We start from the raw sequence: 11095 nt of genomic DNA on the forward strand, positions 1-11095 counted from the left end.
CAGTTAGAACTGGACATGAAACAACAGACTGGTTCCAAATAGGAAAAGGAGTTCTTCAAGGCTGTATATTGTCACCCTGTTTATTTAACTTATATGCAGAGTACATCATGAGAAACACTGGACTGGAAGAAACACAAACTGGAATCAAGATTGCTGGGAGAAATATCAATAACCTCAGATATGCAGATGACACCACCCTGATGGCAGAAAGTGAAGAGGAACTCAAAACCCTCTTGATGAAATTGAAAGAGGAGAGTGAAAAAGTTGGCTTAAAGCTCAACATTCAGAAAACGAAGATCATGGCATCCGGTCCCACCACTTCATGGGAAATAGATGGGGAAACAGTGGCAACAGTGGCAGACTTTATTTGTGGGGGGCTCCAAAATCACTGCAGATGGTGACTGCAGCCATGAAATTAAAAGAGACTTACTCCTTGGAAGGAAAGTTATGACCAACCTAGATAGCATATTCAAAAGCATAGACATTACTTTGCCAACAAAGGTTCGTATAGTCAAGGCTATGGTTTTTCCTGTGGTCATGTATGGATGTGAGAGTTGAACTGTGAAGACGGCTGAGCACCAAAGAATTGATGCTTTTGAACTTTGGTGTTGGAGAAGACTCTTGAGAGCCCCTTGGACTGCAAGGAGATCCAACCAGTCCATTCTGAAGGAGATCAACCCTGGGATTTCTTTGGAAGGAATGATGCTAAAGCTGAAACTCCAGTACTTTGGCCACCTCATGCGAAGAGCTGACTCATTGGAAAAAACTCTGATGCTGGGAGGGATTGGGGGCAGGAGGAGAAGGGGACGACAGAGGATGAGATGGCTGGATGGCATCACTGACTCGATGGACGTGAGTCTGGGTGAACTCCAAGAGTTGGTGATGGACAGGGAGTCCTGGAGTTATGCGATTCATGGGGTCGCAAAGAGTCGGACACAACTGAGCGACTGATCTGATCTGATCTGATTCCTTGTAGTAACAAACTGTTGATCTCAAAATATAAAAGAATATTTTTCCTAGAAGTAAACAATTGTTTTTAAAACTCATATAAAGTATCTCTTACCACCTGTTCAATCAAGCTTCTGCAAATTCTATTTCAAGAACTTTCAAAAATATACATAATATACTTCAATTTTGTAAATAGGAGTATTTTTCCTTTTAAGTTTTCTGTGAGCAAATTTAAGATCAGACTCAAGCTAATCATTGCTTTTATCACTTTTATAGATAAGATTGAACTAACTTTTTCACTTATATTTATCATTCATATGTAAAATGAATGATACTACTGAATAAAAATTTATTTATAAACCATGAACTGAGGAAGTTCTTAAATATATTAATTTTAAATAAAAGTCAAAGAAGCAGATCTTTAGTTTTCTCTTTATATTCATTCCCTTACTAATATTTCCCTTTACATAGTCAGCCTCTATGAATGAACATGTTACTGGGTTTGCTGGAGACCCAGGTATTTACTTTTAATCTACTTTTGACTTTAATTATGATATGATTTTAACTGTGATTTATCGATAAGAACTTTAAAATAGCCCCATATTTTGAATTCTTCAAGTTATTATTTAATCAGTAATACAAAACACTAGTCCTCTTCCCAATGGCACTAATAAAATAATCAATAGAAATGACAAATGCCTATACTTTCAAAAAGGATTATGCATCATCAGATCTTAAAACTCAAATTTCAATTTAAGATTATTCTCAGTTTATAAATTGGTGGTCATACAGGGAGAGTAAGAAGAGACTAAAGAATAAGATGCAACACTCTAGATTGGGAGGTGGCAGTTTTTATAAACAAAGGAACTTATAGAGCTGGTTTGTCGGTGGCTATGGGAAACATAAATCTCCATACTGTCCCTCCAGAATCTTGAGAGTTTCCAGAAAGGTCCTCACTGGGTTAATTCATTTATTCAGGCAAGATGGCCTCAACAACACCTTACTCTCTCAAGGATTCATCCTTGAAACAGCTGCCAATAGCATGGGATTGTGGGTGGAACTTACATTCCACAGACAGGGCAGAGTGCAGAAGAGAGGGGAAGGGTAAGAAAGGTTCAGCTTATACGTCAACCAGCGTCACCTCCTCTCCATGGCCTCCTCCAACAATTATATGATTGGAAAGAGCCATTTTGTCCTTAAAGACGAGTCCCTGACCCAATTGGACTGCCTACCCAGCACTCCTGTCACAACTCAGTCCAAGCCCTGGACACTCCAGAACTCCTCCCTATCAGGCGGCCTTCAACCTGCTTTCAGGACCTGCATGAGTCCCTTTCCTGGTCCAGACCTCCAGAGGGCCCACCTGTGGGTGTGGAAAAGTTTCACCATGACAAGGTAGATAAAAGTGGCTTTTTTGGACATGTAGACAGAGATGGGATGAGCAATCTGGGTGTCCACACATAGGTATGTGAGGTCCCTCATGGGACAGGATAGACAATGGGCCAGGGGCTCTCACCCTGCTCTGGAACTCCGAGGAATTCAAGAACTTGAGATTTGAAATGTGTCTTCCAGTTTGTCATCCAGGTTATTGATCAGGGTGAAAGTGTTAGTAGCTCACTGTGTCCAACTCTTTGTGACCCCATGGACTGTAGCCCCCCAGGCTCCTCTATCCATGAAACTCTGCAGGCAAGAATACTGGAGTGGGCCACCGTTCCATTCTCCAAGGGATCTTCCCAATCCAGGGATTGAACCCACAGTCTCCTCCATTGCAGGCAGACTCTTTACTGTCTGAACATGGTGGGGGGTGGGTAGAACAAATTTTATTGTAAAGTAAGTTAGCTTGGTTGGTAACTCATATCTAGACTATGACTTCTGAACAATGTCATTCATTACTGACATCCGGACAAGATAATTCTCAGTTGTAGGGGTCTGTCTTGTGAAAACAATTACTCAAATTAGGAAACTTAACATTGTTCCCTAGGACTCAGTGGTAGAGGACTGACCAAATAAAATTCAAATTCTAGGTAAAAAATAGTGAATAATATGAATTTTAAAGGGTCTAACTTAAGTTTTCTCATAGATTCTAAAGTTTGACACTGTTGCCTTTGGGGCCAGATAATTCTTTGTTGTGGGGGTTGGTCCTGTGCATTGTAGGCGGGTGAGCAGCATCCCCAGTCTCTACTGACTGGATACCAGCAACACAGCCCTCCACTTCTGGTGTGATAACAAACTGTCCAAATGTCTCCTAGGAGCAAAACTGTCCCAGTTGATAACCCTAAATACAAAAGACTGATCCAGAAAGAAAAATATTAAGACAGAAAATGCAATGGATTAAAATAAAAAAAAAAAAAGAAAATGCAACAGAAAGTTGAAATAATCTGCAGTCTTTTGACATTTGTTTTAGTACACAGTGTCAAAGCAGGTCAACTCATGAATTCATTCAATCTTTCAAGAATTTCCATTAAGAATCTACTGGGTGTCAGGCAGAGCACAAAAAAGGGAAGACACAGCAGTGAAGAGGGCAAATACAGCCACCTGCCTCATCCGTGTCCCACCAGCTCAGTATCTCTTTTCAAAGTTGCTGTCTTTCTTGTCAAGTTTTCCAATGACAGTTAAAAGAGGCTTTCAGATACCAAGATTTCAGTAAAAGAAACAGGGGATCCCTGGAAAACTTCCATTTGTAAAACAAAAAGAACCTGCCTGCAATTGAAATGTTTCTTTATTTCCTGTACAGGTGCCAGGTCTTGAGCAGGCACTCAATTTATTATTCTGTCAACTTACTTATTAGGGTTGACACAAATCGAGCTGAAATATGCCTGACATACTACAGTCAAGACTTTTTCTTTTTTTTTTTTTCACACCTTAGCACAAAGCTAAACTTTTTCAAGGTGAAGAGGAAGAGAGGAGAAGCTGTGGGAATTAAATCCCCAGCTCTCTATCAGCAAGATGGATATGATCCTCTTCCATCATAAATGGGAAAAAACGGCCATGGAGTACCCACAACTAGAAACAATTCAGCAAGGGATACAGCTGGGAAATGATTATCAAGCTCTGCAAAGCTCTTGATTGCAGGAAATAGCACCTACATTTTCAAAAATATTCCCACCAGACCCAGAATTGTAAAGCTAAACCTTTTACTCTTTCTCTTCCCAATTCCACCATTCTCCCCTGCTTATGACTTTGCACGCTGGAATTCAAACAATTCTAACCCCTATTCTGAGGGAAGAGACATATGCAATTTGCATATGTAGCGAGCTTACTTTATCATACAGAGATGGAAATGAGGTAACACAGGGGCTTGGAATAACCAAATGCTAGAAGCACAAGCTGGAATCAAGATTGCTGGGAGAAATATCAATAACCTCAGTTATGCAGATGACACCACCCTTATGGCAGAAAGTGAAGAGGAACTCAAAAGCCTCTTGATGAAAGTGAAAGTGGAGAGTGAAAAAGTTGGCTTAAAGCTCAACATTCAGAAAACAAAGATCATGGCATCTGGTCCTATCATTTCATGGGAAATAGAGGGGGTAACAGTGGAAACAGTGGCAGACTTTATTTTTGGGGGGCTCCAAAATCACTGCAGATGGTGACTGCAGCCATGAAATTAAAAGACGCTTACTCCTTGGAAGGAAAGTTATGACCAATCTAGATAGCATATTCAAAAACAGAGACATTACTTTGCCAACAAAGATTCGTATAGTCAAGGCTATGGTTTTTCCTGTGGTCATGTATGGATGTGAGAGTTGGACTGTGAAGAAAGCTGAGCGCGGAAGAATTGATGCATTTGAAGTGTGGTGTTGGAGAAGACTCTTGAGAGTCCCTTGGACTGCAAGGAGATCCAACCAGTCCATTCTAAAGGAGATCAGTCCTGGATGTTCTTTGGAAGGAATGATGCTAAAGCAGAAACTCCAGTACTCTGGCCAGCTCATGTGAAGAGTTGACTCATTGGAAAAGACTCTGATGCTGGGAGGGATTGGGGGCAGAAGGAGAAGGGGACGACAGAGGATGAGATGGCTGGATAGCATGACTGACTTGATGGACGTGAGTTTGAGTGAACTCCAGGAGTTGGTGATGGACAGGGATGCCTGGTGTGCTGCAACTCATGGGGTTGCAAAGAGTCGGACATGACTGAGCGACTGAACTGAACTGAGTGAGATCCTTTTCTCATGAAGTTTGAGTGCAAGAGCGAGAACATGATCTAAATAGGAGGCATTAGACAGCTCATCAACAGCCTGTATACCTAGAGGCTTTGCTCCCATTGTCCTATATTTTTTATAAATTCTTCCCAAATAGCTATTTCTCTTAGGCCTGCGGCCTATCTGTTGGCAAATGAAAGACAGCTAATTTTTAATGTGTTTTATTTAACATTTTCTGTTCACACTAGAAATTTGTCCAGTCAAACTGGTGGTTGCCAAGGGGTCAGGGGTTGGGGGAGAGATGGAGTGGAAGGTTGAGGTTAGCAGAGAGAACTTTTATATTGTTGTTTAGTCACTAAGTCGTGTCCCACTCTTTGCGACCACATGGACTATGGCTCACTAGGTTCCTCTGTCCATGAGATTTCCCAGGCAAAAATACTGGAGTGGGTTGACAATTCCTTCTCCAGGGAATCTTCCTGGACCAGGGATCAAACCTACGTCTCCTGCATTCGCAGGCAGATTCTTTACCACTGAGCCAACAGGGAAGCCCAAGGTTTTATATACAGAATGGATGATAATAAGGCCCTACTGTATAGCACAGAGAACTATATTCAATATCCTATGATAAACTATAATGGAAGAGAATATTTTAAAAAGAATTATATATATATATAGATATATTACTGAATCATCTTGCTGTGCAGCAATAATTAACATATTATAAATCAACTGTACCTCAATAAAAATATCTATCTTGTCAAAGTTTAGTGACTATAAAATCTGGTAAGATATCAAAATACTGTTCCAGTACTGATGCTGGATTTTTAAAAATATAATTTATTATGTTGAGATTTTCCAATAATCAGTAAGTGAGAATAAATATCATTTGGGGACTGAGAATTACAAAGCTAATTTTTTATCAAAATCATCTCAGTTTGAACATTCCCATCATCAAAGGTAGGGAAAGGTAACACTGGAGAGATTGTTTACCTTCTCATTATCTAATTTCAGATATGAGAATATTAGGCTGAACGGATCCTCAAATTATCTAGCTCTCAAATATTCGCACACTCTCATCATTAATCAAGCGACTGAAAACTGATGTAATGCTCTCACTGCAAACTGTAAACATTTCAAACCAACTTTCAGAGTCAGTAGAATTCTGTACCCAGTGTTCACAGACATCTGCCAACTTGTACTATTTCGTAACTATCATTAGGGCAATGTGTACTGTTTAATTTGGCCAGATGATACAAAACTGAAAAAAATAAATCAGGCATCTTTATTTCTAAAAGTCTTGTCAGAGACTAAAAAATAAACCAATATTTAAATGAGATCACTCAAAATGCCCTTACAAGTTTCAGGAAGTTATAAATAAATAAATATGTATTTGAAATATATATGTATTTATATTGATTTTTTCCAAGAAATTAAATTATTTACTTCAAAATCTCTTATACCTGGCCCAGGAACTTGCGCTGTCTGCAAAGTTACTGCCCCTTTTGCTCCATCTAGTGGAATACTGATTTTTGCTTAGTAATAACAAAGTGTATAACAACAAGCTCTACCTTCTGCAGGCAGACAACATTTGTACTGCTGCTTCCTACTGTGAGATGACATTTACAAATCAATCGTTTAACTTAATTTCTTCTTTAAACAACCACAAAACCAGAGACTTCTGTGAAAGAACTAAATGTGCTACATTTTTTACTTTGCAACAAGTAAATTACTTCCAGCAATTCAGTAACTCTATTGAATAAGCACACAAACACAGACTTAATAAGCACAAGGAAGCTTCCTTCATTCAGGAAGGACAGTGTAAGAGCAATCTCTGAAGTTACATCATTAAGAAAAACAAAGTCTACTGATGAGGTTTCTAAGGTAAAAGTTAAGAGGACATGAGGCATTCTCTCTAGCAAAAATAACTAACATAGCCGCAGGTTTTTAAAATGTATTTTGTTTGCCTGGGATGGTCTTTTCATAATTTTCTCAGTTAATATGACTATATTAATATTCACAATAAAATGCCATTATTAATATTACATAAATGAATGTATCTCTTATTTAGGACAATGAATAAATATTTACTAAGTTTCATCACCCCAAATGGCAGACACTCATTTGTTAGAAGTCTGATGTTGCCAAAAATAGTATCAACTCTGCTACTAAAGTCTAGTATAAAAATGCAGTACACAATTTTCCTTTATTCTCTAGTCCTACCTCAAGGAGTCAAAAGAATCTCAAGGAAGTTTAACTTCCTTTTAAGTTTTGCTTTTTATTTATTAATTTTTTTGATGAAACTTTCTTGTCAGGAGTGGAAAATGCCATGGCAGCCATGGCCAATGAAACTGTAGATACATTTGGCACAACATCGCAGACATAGTTCCATAGTAAAAATTGGCAATGACTCATAATGTATTAAAAGTAGAGTGTCCCCAACTCATTTGAAAATTTACCTACTTAAATTATACCTCCAAATATTGCAATTTGATTTATAATCTGCTGTTTCAACAGAATAAATGAACCCATTAAAAACAAACATACTGTAGATATTTATATCAGGAATAAAATTTCTCCGGGGAGGACGCAATTTATGGAAGCAGAAACACTGGAAGGAAGTAACAAATTGAAGTCCCAGTTTTTTAATGAAGGATTGGAAATTGAGTTCTGCTTCAACAAGCAAGGAAAAAAAAAAAAAGATGTGATTATTTTTCACTCGTTAGCATTTCAGTAGCAGGATGTTTCACAAGTTTTAGCGAGATTTTAAAAAATTGATTTAGTCAATATTTCATTTTATTTTGTATAGTCATTTATGCAATTAACCAATAGAAAGGCATATTATCTGCAGATCATACACTGCATTTAACTACAATAAATACACATGCTTGTCTATAACTTCAGGACTAGATTCTTACTAAGAAGTCTGCCTACTGGATTCTAGAAGAGGAAAACAGATGCAAGCCTGCTCAGAATCTGGTTCTTAGGACAGATGGACATTTATTACACATTGCGGTCTGTCTGACAGGCTTGTAAACAAGATACAATCTTGTCTCTGTTGAATAATTTTCCTTACATAAAGATTTGAAAGATACACATAGATCTTTTCCATCAATATGGTAAGTATGCTACTGATCTTCAAGCTACTTTGACTTTTATGTTATAATGAAACTTAGATCCTCAAATAAACATTGTTTTTCCTCAAAGTTTGCACACAGCATTTCCATTACATGAATGGAAAAGTGGAAAAACATGTTCAGGGTTTCACTTTGATTTCCCCAACTATTTTTGTCAGAGGCCACATGCCTATTTGGAATTACTATCCAAACTATAATTCCTCACAAAGGGATTAACAAATAGTATACTACCATTTTTCTTGCAATTATGAATTTTAAGGACATGGCAAGCCCCTGTTGGTGGTGTAGAAAATGAAATTAGTCCCTCGGAGAGGGTATGATCAATGTCGTGATAATCTACCCTTCAGCTGTTAACGATTTGCACAAGGATTCCCCTTGATGCTGTGGTTTCAACTGAAATATTATTCTAAGAGTTTCGGTCAAATCCCCCATCTCATCTTGTGCTGAAAGAGGATTGCGAAGAGTGGATCCTAAGGACCAGCTTTTCTTCTCTGCTTATGTCTGGCAATTTTTGTGATAGCAACAAAATAAATGAAAACATTGGGAAATTTCATTTCCAGATAATTCGCTTTGCTGAGATCTTTCAGACAAAAGCCTGTGAAAGATAAATTTGTAAAATGTACAAAGTTATCCGCATTTCGTAATTTAAAACTGTGAACAAAAAAAAAGAAGTAAGGTGCTGTTCTCATTCAAAATACAACTATAAAAAATAGGCTCCAAATTCAAGTTCACAACCTTTTCCCTTTCTTTCAAAGGGCACCAGAGTTCACAGCTTGTGCTAGATTAAGGAGTGTTATGAGTAGTGGGATGTGAAGAAAAAGAACTCCAGGCTTATCCCTGAAGGGCTGGTTTGTTTTATTTTCTCTTTCTCTCTCCCCATTTCCCTTATATTTGGGGTTTTTTTTGTTTTTGTTTTTGTTTTAGCAGAAATATTATTCCCTGGGTATCTTGTTAGAATTCTGTACCTTTTCTTTTAATCACAGTGTTGAAGAGAAATAAGAGTACTGAGGATACAGTTTACATTTCTAGTTGTTACAATATAATAAGAGAACAATCTAATCTCACTTGTGACCAAAGTAAAACTTAAAACAGTGAAAGAAATACTGACGCATTCATCCGACTTGATGTCTCCCTGAGTTCTTTATAAATTCATTCCAGCTCAACAAAATATGTGATGCGTAATTGTTCCTGCAGGACACTTCTCAGTTATCAGGTTATTTTGACAATTCATCAATTGTTCCATTTCCATAAAACTATACACTTAAGTTTCTCAGAATAAACTATTATAACCGAGTATTTTTCAACAGTCAAATATACTTGTCCCTTGAGTATGCTGAATATATTTTTTGTTCACTTCTGTTTAAAGGGAGGCACGAAATAAAGGAAATTATGTATAATTGTAAATTCCCAATTAGAGTATTCTGGAAATTGAAAATAATTTGAGATATTATTCTCTGATTCTGACAGCAGCATGATACCATATGAGTAGTTTTTCAGAGAATCACTATTCTGATTATCATTACTATTATTTTATAACTATTAACCTATCTTTTTCATAGTAACATGTATGAAATAAATTTTACCTTTAGGTTTACTTTCTATCTAAATAATTTTATTCAATCATAGGAAATGATTTTACGTTTTCTCAGCTATCTTTAAGTTCTTATTTTATTTTTAAAAAATCCACCTTGGTTTCCCACTGGGCGGTTCATGCAAACATTCCAAAGCAGTGAGCACTGGTCAGAAGTGAAACTCTTTAAACAGTAAAAGCAGCAATGGGTGGGAAGCAGGAATGAGAACATTCACCAGTAATACAAGGCACAGACTTCTGAGGGACTCTTCCCTCACCCTCTCCCCTTGGGAAAACTCTCATACACCGAAGAGCCCGCCATTCACTGGTACCTCCTCTAAACACATTATAATGTATTCTTTCTAAAAAGTAGCACAGCATTCATTATTTTGGGGTCCCCAGGTGGTACAGTGGTAAAGAATCTGCCTGCCAATGCAGGAGACGCAGGAGACAAGGGTTCAATCCCTGGGCCAGGAAGATCCTCTGGAAAAGGAAATGGGAACCCCAGTATTCTTGCTGGGAGAATGCCATGAACAGAGAAGACGGGTGGGTTATAGTCCATGAGGTCTCAAAGAGTCAGACACAACTGAGTGAGCACACTAATGCAGGAGACGCAAGAGACTTGGGTTCAATCCCTGGGTTGGGAAGACCTCCTGGAGGATGAGGAAATGCCAACCCACTCCAGTATGCATTGTTTAATCCCTTCATCCTCAGACTTCACCATCAACATAACACTATAGGAATATGAGATTTAAAATAAATTCTGCCATATCTCTACAAATGACCCAATTTCATTCCTATACCTAGAGTCTATCATACAGAGCGAAGTAAGTCAGAAGGAGAAAAACAAATACCGTATATTAACAGATGAACGGAATCTAGAAAAATGGAAAAGATAAACCTGGTCCCAGGGCACAGTCATAAAGACACAGACACAGAGAATGGACATGTATACATGGAAGGGAAGGGGAGGGTGGGAGGAACTGGGAGATTAGGACTGACATATATGCAGTAACATCTATAAAATAGATAGCCAATGGGAGCCTACTGTATTGCACAGGGAGCTCAGCTTTGTGCTCTGTGATGACCTAGAGCAGTGGGATGAGGGCGAGGGAGGCTCAAGAGCGAGGAGATATCTGTATACATATAGCTAATTCACTTCATTGTACAGCAGAAATTAGCATTGTAAACCATACTCCATTAAAACACACATAAACAATTATTTTGTACATCATTATAGGCATAGGAGTTAAAACTATGAAGAAAGAACACTTCTTTTTCTCAAGTTACAGGCAACCTAGCAGGAAGGG

The 11095-nt window shown here is 38.1% G+C and overlaps 1 protein-coding gene across 1 annotated transcript in view; it reads right to left on the reverse strand.

The window, feature by feature from the left end:
- The window catches only part of AGMO (alkylglycerol monooxygenase), a 214853-nt gene that overhangs the window by 200083 nt on the left and 3675 nt on the right, over positions 1-11095 (reverse strand). The gene's annotated exons all lie outside the window — the stretch shown is intronic.

This window comes from Bison bison, unplaced genomic scaffold (assembly GCF_000754665.1).
Source record: "Bison bison bison isolate TAMUID 2011002044 unplaced genomic scaffold, Bison_UMD1.0 scf7180017864479, whole genome shotgun sequence".
Taxonomy (NCBI): domain Eukaryota; kingdom Metazoa; phylum Chordata; class Mammalia; order Artiodactyla; family Bovidae; genus Bison; species Bison bison.